The sequence below is a fragment of the Vulpes lagopus genome, chromosome 8 (genome assembly GCF_018345385.1).
Source record: "Vulpes lagopus strain Blue_001 chromosome 8, ASM1834538v1, whole genome shotgun sequence".
NCBI classification, from domain to species: Eukaryota; Metazoa; Chordata; class Mammalia; order Carnivora; family Canidae; genus Vulpes; species Vulpes lagopus.
In genome coordinates, this window is record NC_054831.1 from 48,353,303 (window position 1) to 48,364,583 (window position 11,281).

General features: G+C 41.5%; 1 protein-coding gene across 6 annotated transcripts in view; it reads right to left on the reverse strand.

Annotated features, from left to right (window-relative positions):
- TRPC4 (transient receptor potential cation channel subfamily C member 4) overlaps positions 1-10,364 on the reverse strand; it is a 205,142-nt gene extending 194,778 nt beyond the window's left edge. The window contains exon 1 of one of the 6 annotated variants that reach the window (XM_041766325.1): positions 10,227-10,364. The gene's annotated coding sequence lies outside the window, so the exon portion shown is untranslated. The other 5 variants (XM_041766324.1, XM_041766323.1, XM_041766329.1 and 2 more) reach the window with 5 other exon arrangements.
- Between the last annotated feature and the right edge of the window lie 917 nt (positions 10,365-11,281).

Consider the following 11,281-nt stretch of genomic DNA (forward strand, 5'->3'; position numbering starts at 1 on the left):
TGTAAATGTTCAGAAAAATAAATGTTCATCATCGTCACCATCTACATATGGAAGCACCCTGGTCCATTTGAGGCAGCAGGGAATGTGAATTTATATATGGCAACTCCTCTCTATGAGGATGCAGCCTCAAACAAGAAGCCCATCTGTGGGGAGAGGACTGATGAAGTGCAAACAGTAAGTATGACTGAATGTTGCACTGGAAATGAACCAAAGGGTATATGAAACCCTCTGAGCAGTCACTGTCTTTGCTGTACTTGTACATCCACTTCGTTTTGATTAAAAACTCAAAATAAATCCTGGAAGGCTCTAAAACACTTCTAAAAGCTACTGAATGCCAATGCATTTTAGAAGTAGTTAGAGACTCTCTATAATTACATTAAATATTTGATACATAATCCTGGTATATTTTTATAGATGAGATTTTATTTTGAATCTTAAGACCAGGAGCCATTGTAAGAATGCCCAGCTTTCAAATAACTTTCTTTAAATAAACTAAAATGAATCAAAATTATGTTTTTCAAATACACCTAGATTATTCAACAATGGATTATTTCAAATACTCCATTTTTTTTACCTCTCAGATTAGTCTCTGCCTCTATTTTTAATTCATATATATCTGTCACAAAAAAATCAGAGGCTAAAATATTATAATATACAACAGATCTGCATTTTGTTGCCAAAAACGATTACAACAAACTATTAACCAAAATGAGGCAATTACTAATATTTAATTGTACTCAATATTTCAATTATAGCAGTGTAATAACTAGTAAGAAAGTGTTTAAGTATATTAGAAAGTTTGCTTTAAATTCTTTTAGTGGTTCACTGCTAAGTACAACAGAATAGAAACAAGCTTTCATTCTTCAAGTTAAAGTTGTTGATATTTCATATGTTGGAAAAATTTCTTTACTACAAGTACTATTATGATGAAATGTTTTTCATTATACCTTCTTTTATTCATGAAAGGGCAAAATCATTTGCTGGTTCACTTTGTTTCAAGAACGTGCTGGAATACTAAATGAAAAAAGTATGCCGTTCAGCTCTCTAAGTAGCTTGCACTTTACAAATCAAAATGTTAAGCTGTGAGGTTAAAATGAACTAGACAAGCAAATGAGTCTTTTCCCTTTGCCAAGATTTTCTTTTTATTCAACCAATACATAGGGATATGTCTTATTTTTTTTAAGATACAAAGCTATTTAATACCCTACAGAGCAATAATAATCCCAAAATTTGACTGTTCTTTAAAAATACTCTTTCTCTTAACTATAGAGGTTCTCAGAAGCTTAGATGTAGGAACTCTGATTATTTCACAAGCTGACTCTCAGCAAAATTTCGGCACAAAATGGGTAGTCCTAGGAATGTAGGTCGTAAAAAAAGTTTTTTTTTTATAAAGGTTAATGTAGCTGTCCAGTCCCTTTCTTTGTTCCAAACATTTAAGACCATGAGAAAGATGGTCTGCTTCTAAGTCTTCAATACATTCTCATCTATAGACAGAACAGCTGGCTAGGAAACACTAGCACTGGATACTGAGAACTTCTAGATGATTCTAGAATGGAACCACCCTATATTTGTGTATATATATAATATATATGCATATAGGGGATCCCTGGGTGGCTCAGCGGTTTAGCGCTTGCCTTTGGCCCAGGGCGCGATGCTGGAGCCCCGGGATCGAGTCCCACGTGGGGCTCCCGGCATGGAGCCTGCTTCTTCCTCCTCCTGTGTCTCTGCCTCTCTCTCTCTCTATGATAAATAAATAAATAAATCTTTAATATATATATATATATATGCATATAGTATATTAGCAAAAAATCATTTAGTAAGATTTGAAAGTTTTGCTTAGAAAAAGACTTTTGAATTAGATGACCTTCCAAGTCATTCATTACATATCTAACCATTCCACAGGAACACTGACATTGGCAAATAACTTCTCTTGTCTTTTATGGGCTACTCTACATTCTGCTAACTATTTGTATCTCACTATTTCTGATAATTACTCTGTGGTCATTATTTTAAGAGCTTACTACCCAGGGGCAGTCCTTAATTCTTTTTGTTACTTATATAATATGCACGCACATGTGCACACACTCTCTCTCTCTATATATATATATATATATAAATATATAAAATATAATATTACATATGATACATGTTTATAAGTACTTGTATTAATTTATTATACATAATATATTAATATTCTATCTAATCAAATTTATAGTTTTATAAGTTATATTTAATTAATTTAAATGTAGGTTTTTAATGCTAGTATATGTTTAAGTGCAGCATTATGTATAACTCTAGATGAAATTAAACAAGACCCAATACCTGCGCTTGTCACATTACAACTATCACTGAAGAGAATTCATTTAAATGTGATCTTCAGGATACGCAGCTTTATCTCACCTAGCATGAGGGAGATCTTTATATAAAATGATACCTGTATTGTCACAAATAGCAGGGATGGCTATCTATAAACACAATGGATTCTCCATTCTTCACTAGTGTACAGTATGCAACACGCCTGTCCTCTCATCCTTCCATCGTGGTTTTGGGAATTCATACTGCTGTGTGACCAGTTACTAGAAAGCACAGCAAGGGTTGAACATAGCAGCTGACAACAGACCAATCATCTATTCATTCATTTCATTTACTCCATTCATCTATTCAAAAAGCACACATTGAACCCTAATTGTACTAATACAGTGAAAATGAAAATTACAGTGCAATGTGCTATGAACTATATAATCCTGGTATGCACAGGATCTAGTTTCCACAGTTGTGTAGTTTCCCCACTATTATTTAGAGGTAAGACATAGGAAAGATGTAGCAGAGTATCTGAACACTTTTCATAAACCTTGGTTTATAACAATCCTATTCTCAATGAAATAGAATGAAAAGACAAAAACAAAAAAAAAAGCTCATGCCATGCACAGTTGGACATCATGTACTTGTCAAGTCTTTGACATGAATTCTCAACTTAATTTGTCAAATATAATCACTCCAAAGAAGTCTCTGGCTTTCTTTAATTCAGTAGATATTCCTAAGAAATATTTCTGTCTTCTTTCAACTTTGACCACACTTCCAGTGTCATGGGACACTCTCCCATAAGAATTGCATCACAGCACCATGTAAACTGAAACACATTGATAATTAGCTATATATAAATCCAATGAGCATGATGGGAGTAACTAGTTGATTGCAAGCTATAGCCACTGAATAACCATGGGTTCATTACTTCTGCAACATAAATAATATGGTATGCAATATATCACGCAAGTGCAATGTCATTATTATAACTGACTTCATTCTATAAATAAGTATGCTCGAAATTCAGCCAACTATGGTATTACAAAACTGAAATGAATTAATTAGGGTCAATTACAAAAGCATAACACTTATTACAATCTAATTCAGTTAAAAACTCATACATTTTTTTGAGCATCTTCCGGTTTCTTAAAGGAGTTTACTGTCTAGTTCAGGAGACAGACCTGTACCCACCTGCAAGTCAGAATATAACAAAGTTTTGCTGGTATTTATACTTGCAACACCTGGAGACAGGAAGGAAACTTTCAAAGGAGACAGTACTGGTGAGCTAGACTTTGGTGCATGAAGAACATTTTGACAGGAGGAAATAAGGGGAAATTTATTATATACAGAGGGAACTTTGCCAGAAAATACAAAGATGAAGACCTTATTCTTCTGCCATTCATCTAATTATTCAATTATTCACTTACTAATATTCAATAAATATCTACTGAATGGGTAGCATTTCAGTGTTAATTTTTGCAATGGTATTACACATATTCAAGAAAACTATTCCTTTAACCTCAATGTCAATAGGCCTTTGGACATAATCACATCATTTTAACTGCAGATATACCTTTGAAAAAAAAAAGTGGCAAATTTCTTAAAATATGTTACCAGCTTAGAGATGCCTTCTGGGATATATGAATGAGAGCTCCCCTGGTTAAATACCAAGGGACATTCAAAATAATTAGGTGATTAAATTTTTCAGATAAAATTAAGATAAAAATACTTGTCTAAAAGTTTTACATAGCATCAACAAGATGTGATAATATAAACCTAACATGCTTATTTAGCACGATTACATTTTCTATAAACAAAGATATTTTATTAACAGCCTAGGGATGTTTTAAAGCTTTGAATGAGAATTTTTTATTTATAAGTTGTAATTTAATGACTCAAAAAAAATTATAACCTCCAATTTTATCCATAAAAAGCTTTTTTTTTCTTTCCATACACATTACATTTATATTCAAGAAGAACAAAAGAAATAATTTTGAGAACAACCTGCTTGAGGTGAGTGGCTTAGCTCTTGCTCTGCTTCGAAACTTTTAGAACTTTAGTTAAGAGAGTATTGTTTGATGATAACTCATAATGAGATTATGTCCCAATGTTAAAATATCCGAAAAATTAAAGACATAAATAGCGGTAGGAATACCGTGAACTTATAAACCTTGTTAAGAGATACTAATTTTCGTTCAAAAGCCATAAGAATTAAGTAAAAAAAAAAAAAAAAAAGTCAGTTTTAGAATCAAATAGACAAGGGCTCAAATCCAGACTTGCCACAAAGCAGCTTTGTGGTATTTTAGAAATTTGGTCTTTTCAAAGTCTTCAAAGGGTGTTAATGATACTAGTTTTATGGTAGATGTGAAAATAAACATGAGAAAAAGTTGTCTTTTTTTTTTTTTAAAGTTCTAGCATAGTATCTGGTACATACTAAGCACTCATAAGCATTGGCTCCCATCTCTTTTTCCTCCTTTCATGAACATGAAATAGTTCATGTGTTCTGTCTTAAACAAGTTTTAACTTTAATGAAATTTGTTCAAGAAAATTACTTATGTTGACTTTTTCAATGTATTTTAAAAATATAATAGCAAACTACAAGCAGAGTATAATGAATACATGTCTGATTGATTTCATTGCACTTGCTATTCCTCAAAAAGAAGGCAGTGTGCTAGATAAAGTGATCAAGGCATGTTTTTAAATTAATGTTTTAATTAACATTTTTAATTTTATGTATAAAACTGTGCCTATGTGTCATCTTTTGCTCCACGAGAAGCCATTACTCTGTAACACTGCTATATTTCAAAGGAAACATTTTTTTAAAGGAGACAAAACATACAATAATATTAATGGGATGTCATTTACAGATGAGTTAGAGAAGCAGATCCAGTACTGAAACCTTTATCTCTTTTTTTGCATACTATTTAAGCAAGACTGAACTTTCCAAAGGATCACTGAGACTTGTAAAAAATTTAAGTAGATCACTTCATTCACCGGATGCCTCAGAGAGAACAGCGTAGTTTTAAATTGGTATATTTTCAAGGCATGTGTCTTTCATTTTCATTTTAGCGAATGAATGGCTACTTTTTCTAAATGTATTTTTTCATCATAGAGTGTTTCTGGCAGTACTTCTGTTTTCAGAGATCAGGTCTGTATTTGTACTGATTAAAAGATATAGCCATGGTATTCTATCCTTGATCAAAATATTCTCCCATCTCTTAAAATATTGAGATCTCATTGCATCTGGGAGGGTTAAAAGTAGAAAACATAAGGACAGGGATGCCTGGGTGGCGCAGCGGTTTAGCACCTGCCTTTGGCCCAGGGCGCAATCCTGGAGCCCCGGAATCGAATCCCACATGGGGCTCCCGATTCATGGAGCCTGCTTCTCCCTCTGCCTGTGTCTCTGCCTCTCTCTCTCTCTCTCTGTGTGTGTGTGACTATCATAAATAAATAAAAATTAAAAAAAGAAAAAGAAAAAAGAAAACGTAAGGACAGAAAAGAGTTCTGAAGCAACTGTCCAAAGGAAGTGGGGTTGAATTAATCGGTTTTAATATGTATTTGGGGTGGGGAGGTGATGGGTATAAATTCGGTGAAAAAAGACAAGATTTTTATTTTGAGCTGTCTCTTCAATCTCCTTTTCAATGACAACCAAAATGCTTACGGGAGGTTTTCCATAGATATTAAGAGGCTGAATAGTATATTTACCTGGCTTCAAGTTAGCCCAGACAAAACAACGTAGAAAGTAAAGACACACACTAGAATCTGATCTCATAAAGTGTTTGGCAATAATGATTTTGAAAAGGAAAGATTTAATCATTTATTATATTTCCTGCCACCTAGCTTGTTTTAAAAAAATAAAACAGGGCAGCCCCGGTGGCTCAGTGGCTTAGCGCCGCCTTCAGCCCAAGGCATGATCCTGGAGACCTGGGACTGAGTCCCACTTCGGGCTCCCTGCATGGCCTGTTTCTCCCTCTGCCTGTGTCTCTGCCTCTCTCTCTCTCTCTCTGTCTCTAATAAACAAAAAATAAAATCTTAAACAATCATCTTTTCATAAGAAAGGTCCACAGTTTTACTATACTAGCTATACTGTTCAGAAATGTTTGCATATCTGTATTTAAAAAATCTTTCATGCCTTTGAGCACTGATATTCACAATTTTAACTATTGAACAAATGTGTATATATCTTTATGTTACAATATATGAAGTAATTAGAAAAGATAATTTCAGTTTTTAGTTGTTAAAGGTAATGTTGATAATCTTAATTGCCAGAAATTACCCTGGCAATCAAATGCACAATTATAAAAACATGCCAACATTCTCAACAATATACTTATAAAAATATTGTTTAATTCAGTGGGGTTAATCAGCACATCCTAAAGGCTATTATTATACTTCAATAGAAATTTATCATGCTCTAATAGCTTTAAGCTTAAAAGTTTAAAATGGGTTTGCTGAAGAAGATATATAAGATATTTGAGTTTCTCCTAATCAGAAAGAATAATAACAATGTTTTAGATATTTTACTTATGTAAAGTATGAGTTAGTTAAGGTTATCTTATATGGAAAGTTATTTGGTCTATTTTAATTGTCAAAGCGGCCATAAAATTCATAGAGAACATTAATTTTCTCATAGTTTTTAATGTGCATTTTAATCTTGACCTTCTGGGAATAAATGCAGCAGAAAAAATAAAGAACACAAAAACGACAAAATTTTACAGCTTATAAATAATGGAAATCTATTTTACCTTTTATAAATCTTTGAGAACCATTAAACAAGTACATGGAAACTTATTTTCCAAAGTCAGAGATTTTTAGAAATGTTGGCAATGTTTGAAAGATTTTTCTAAAGAGACATTTCTTCTATGTGTTGAGCTTAGATACTTTCTGCTTTGATGAATGCTCTTGTTTCTTTAAGTTCTTAACAGGATGAAGAACTTTTCTAAATTTGCAATGACACATCTCACTATGCCTTATTTGAACTCTCTACTGATCTAACAATATATTCATTATATTTATTCACTGAAATATTAAGCACCTCTTGTATCAGTCTCATTAACCAGTTAGGATCTCTCCTTGAGGGCAACTTTCTTAGCGTAAATCTTTCAGCTCTTTACTCCGTAACAGCAAGTTTGCAGAATAGCTGAGCTCTAATCAGAGCTCTACTGAAAGGCTCTCCAGCTCCCTGGTCTCTTATTCATAAGCAATGTAAGTGCTTGCTTGCTTGCTTTCTACCTGCGCTAACCTTTATTAATACAAGACATCTGCATAAAATACTTTGATAAGGCCCATTTAACTTCTACTGAGGTGATTTGCCTTAACTGCATTAATTCATAAATACAATTTTTAAAGTGCTTCTTTACAACGTCTTACTCAAATTTTGATTCTAATATCTAAAGTACTAGTTATCCCTGTACCTTGATTCTTTGCCGTAAACACTTAAGGGTAAATGTTTCCTGGTATGCTGTCCAGAATAGAAGTATGTATTACAAATGTCATTTTCAATAGCAAACCATAACATGGAAATGATGATTTCAATGTTTTAACATATCCACCCACTCTTTCTTACTCTTATTGTCTAATCCAGATTTAAAAAAAAAAACAAAAAAACCTCTAGTTAACCATTTTTCTTAAAGCGTTTGTGGTATGTCATTTTGTGATTACTATGATCAAAAAGCATGAAATTACATGAAACCTGAAAGATTTTTTTTTGTTTTACAAGTCTGTTGTAAATTTATTTTCTTTAATAAAAGAGGTAAGCCTTGCTTCTGCCTCCTCCCACTCCTTTGGCTTGGTGCTTACTCAGTAAGCAGTGAGAAACCCGCTGCACGTTACAGCTGTGTAATTTAACTGGGAAGGGTCTCCCTAAGAAGCCATGTGAACAGGGATGCATCATAGTGGATGCAACACAGGGAATACAGACAAGAGAACACCTCCCTTTTTTTCAGTCTCTCCCAAATCCTCCAACCCTTGCCAGGATTCGCTAGCTCTAGTCACAAAAGGCAGCTGAGTTCACAGCTGGAACAACAAGTTGTGCTGTGAATCTCCGTGATTTACCCAAGTAGCAAACAGGGTCATTGGCTTAATTGGAATTTCAGTTGCCAAGCGAACTAGGAATCGCTTCGCGTTGGTCCAGCAACACCGATAAAAGTGTTGGTTTCTTGGTAGAGAATGAAAATGACGCAGAGTGTAGCTGATCAACACGACATCGCTCACTGTCCTCTCTTCACGCCCCAGGGCAGGTGCCAGAGAGTCGGGCTCTCGTCTGCACGCCCGGGGCCACCGGGATCTCCATTTTCCCCAAACGCACGAAAGGCCAAGAACGGCCTTCCTCGCCGGCACCGCCGCGCGGCCGCAGCGCCCCGCTCACCATGAAGTCGCACCGGGGTTCACGCCCGCCGGCCCCCTGGTTTCAGGCCGGCTGCCGCGAGGGGCTGAGGGCTGAGGCTGAGGAGCAGCCCCAAAGTCCCGCTCAGCCCCGCTCAACCGCGCAGAGCTGCGCAAACGCGGTCTGAGCCCGGACCAGAACCTGAGCCGGAGCCGGAGCCTCTGCAACTCCCAGCCCGGGGATGTCCTCCCTCCCGGGGGGAGCCGGCTTCCCAGGCACTGGAGAAACTTAACCGGGATCCCACACAGAAGCGACGTGCGGCTCGGGTCACACGGGGCTCTGAGGCGGTGCGACACCCCCTTTACCTGCGAAGTTGGCCCAGCTCCTCGCCGCGGGGAGGCCGGTCCAGGGACGCGGGGCGCGGGTGCTCCGCCCGGGGACAGCACGCCCGGCTGACTCCGGCGGGATTTCCGCAGCCGCCGAGTTTTGGAGCATTCCAAGGAGAACGCAAGAGCTCGAGCCCACGCAGCCGGCACCGAACTGGGCGGAGGGAGGACGCTCCGAGCGGTGCCGGGGGCGGCGGGGGAGGGGCGGCGCGCTCCGGGGGAGGAGAGCTTCGCCCCCCTCCCCCGATCCCTCGGGGTAAAGTCCGCGTTCCCACGGCTGCCAGCGGGAGCCCGAGGAAGACACCCCGCCCCCGTCCCGGGCGGCCGCCGGCCTCCGGCTCCGCACCGACCCCGCTCGGGAGCGCCGGCCGGGGGGATGCGCGTCCCACGCACCGCTCTGCGCGCCCGGGGGGGCGGGGGGACTCGCGCGGGGGGGGCGCTGCCGCTGGCCCCCGGCCCCGCAGCCCCCACGCCGCCGCCGCCGCCCTGGGCCAACTCCGGCGGGGGCAGCCGGCGGGCTTACCGCGAGCCAGCCGTGGTCCGGCCGAGTCGTGGCCGGAGCCTACCGTGGGGTCCGGGGTGCGGCCAGACGCCCCTGCAGGCTCCGGCCGCTCTGCGCAGACGCCCGACCCGGTGGGCGCGGGGCGCGGGGCGCGGGGACCGGCCTCTGGACCTTCTGCTCCCGAGCCTGGAAGCAAGCACCGGAGGCGGCGGGTCGCCCGACGTGCGAAAAGTGCCCCCCTCCGTCCCGCCCGCCGCCGGGAACTCGGAGCCCAGCCCGGCTCGGCTGGCCCGGCAGCCCCTCTCCCGTCCTCAAGGGGTCGGGCTTCCCCGCCAGCGCCCGGCGCGCGGCTCGCCCCTGGGGCCCGCGGGCGGGGCCGTCGCAGCGAGTCCCGGAGGCACAGGTCCGGCCGCCCCCACCCGCCCGCCCTTCCCGACGAGCGGGGGCCTCAGTAAGTCTCCAAGCACCAAGTGAAACCCGAGCACGCACCAGCCCGGGGGCACGAGGCTCCGCGGCTTCGGGTGGGCAGTGTGAGTGCGCGTGTGAGTGCGCGTGTGAGTGCGCGTGTGCGCGGCGGAGAGGCTCGCAGCAGCCTCCGAGGCTTCAGGGCGGGAGCTGGCGCCCGGCCCGGCCCCGCGCTCCGCGCACCAACGGGACGACCGCGCCCACAGGAAATGCCGCCTCCCGGCCCCGCGGGCACTTAACTTACTTGCCGTGAAGGCGACGTGCGGGTTCCCGGCGTGTGGCCCGCGGAGCCGGGGGGTCGCGGCCCCAGGACTGGAGGGTCGGCTCGGAACCAGAGAGGCTCCCCCCGCCTCCCGTGTTCCCCGAAAGCCCTGGCTCCCGCCGGGCTGCGCAACAGATGAGCGGCCGCCGCGTCCCGTCCCAGCCGCGCGGGGCCCCGAGCCGAGCTGCGGCCGACCCGAGCGCCGACCCCGCGGGGGAGCGGCCGGCGGCAGGCCCGCGCCACTCGCAGACGCCGGAGCGCGAAATGAAATCTCCTTCTTGGGCACCTTTTTTTCCCCCTCCTCTTCAGTTCACATGAGTTGAGGCTTTCTGGAATATTTACATGAGCAAAGAGGATACCGCGAGGCATCACCCACTGGTCTGACGTGCACGCTCCTCTTCCTTAGACACTTTCCTCACTTCTAAATGCCTCCTTCTCTCTAGTTTACTGCTCACCTCCTGTGTTTGTCTCAAGCTCAGCCTTGACATCGGCCCTATATTTTTAGGAGTGCCGCCTCTAGATCATCCCCTCCAAAATACTGAAGTGCACTGAGGAAAACCTGGTTTCTACAACCTCTCTCCAGAAAACAAAGGCAAGAACAACATCCGAAGGATTCCCCTCTTTCCCCTATCCCTTTTTTACTCTTGACCACAAAAATACACTAACATCTTTAAATGGTCTGTTTAGTTTTCTTAATATCAAGTAATGGCTTTTATGAAATATGCAAGAACACATCTATCTGTAGACATGGCAATGAACTTTATAATAAATACGAGTCTGCTTTCTATTTAACAAGGGGTGGCACTATATATGAAAATCTGTTTTATGCAATGCAACGGCAAATATTTTTGTATTTTTTCGGGAAATAACTCCTCTTCCTATTCATCATCAGTAACTGAAACGTTTCAGTGCCTAAGAAAATAAAAACGAAGCTAACAATTATTGATGTGTAATGTTCTGTCTCAGCCAAATAAACAAAATTCTGCATACTCAGTTTCAGTGTGTCTTTGAAAATAAACCCCTGGTAGAATTACACA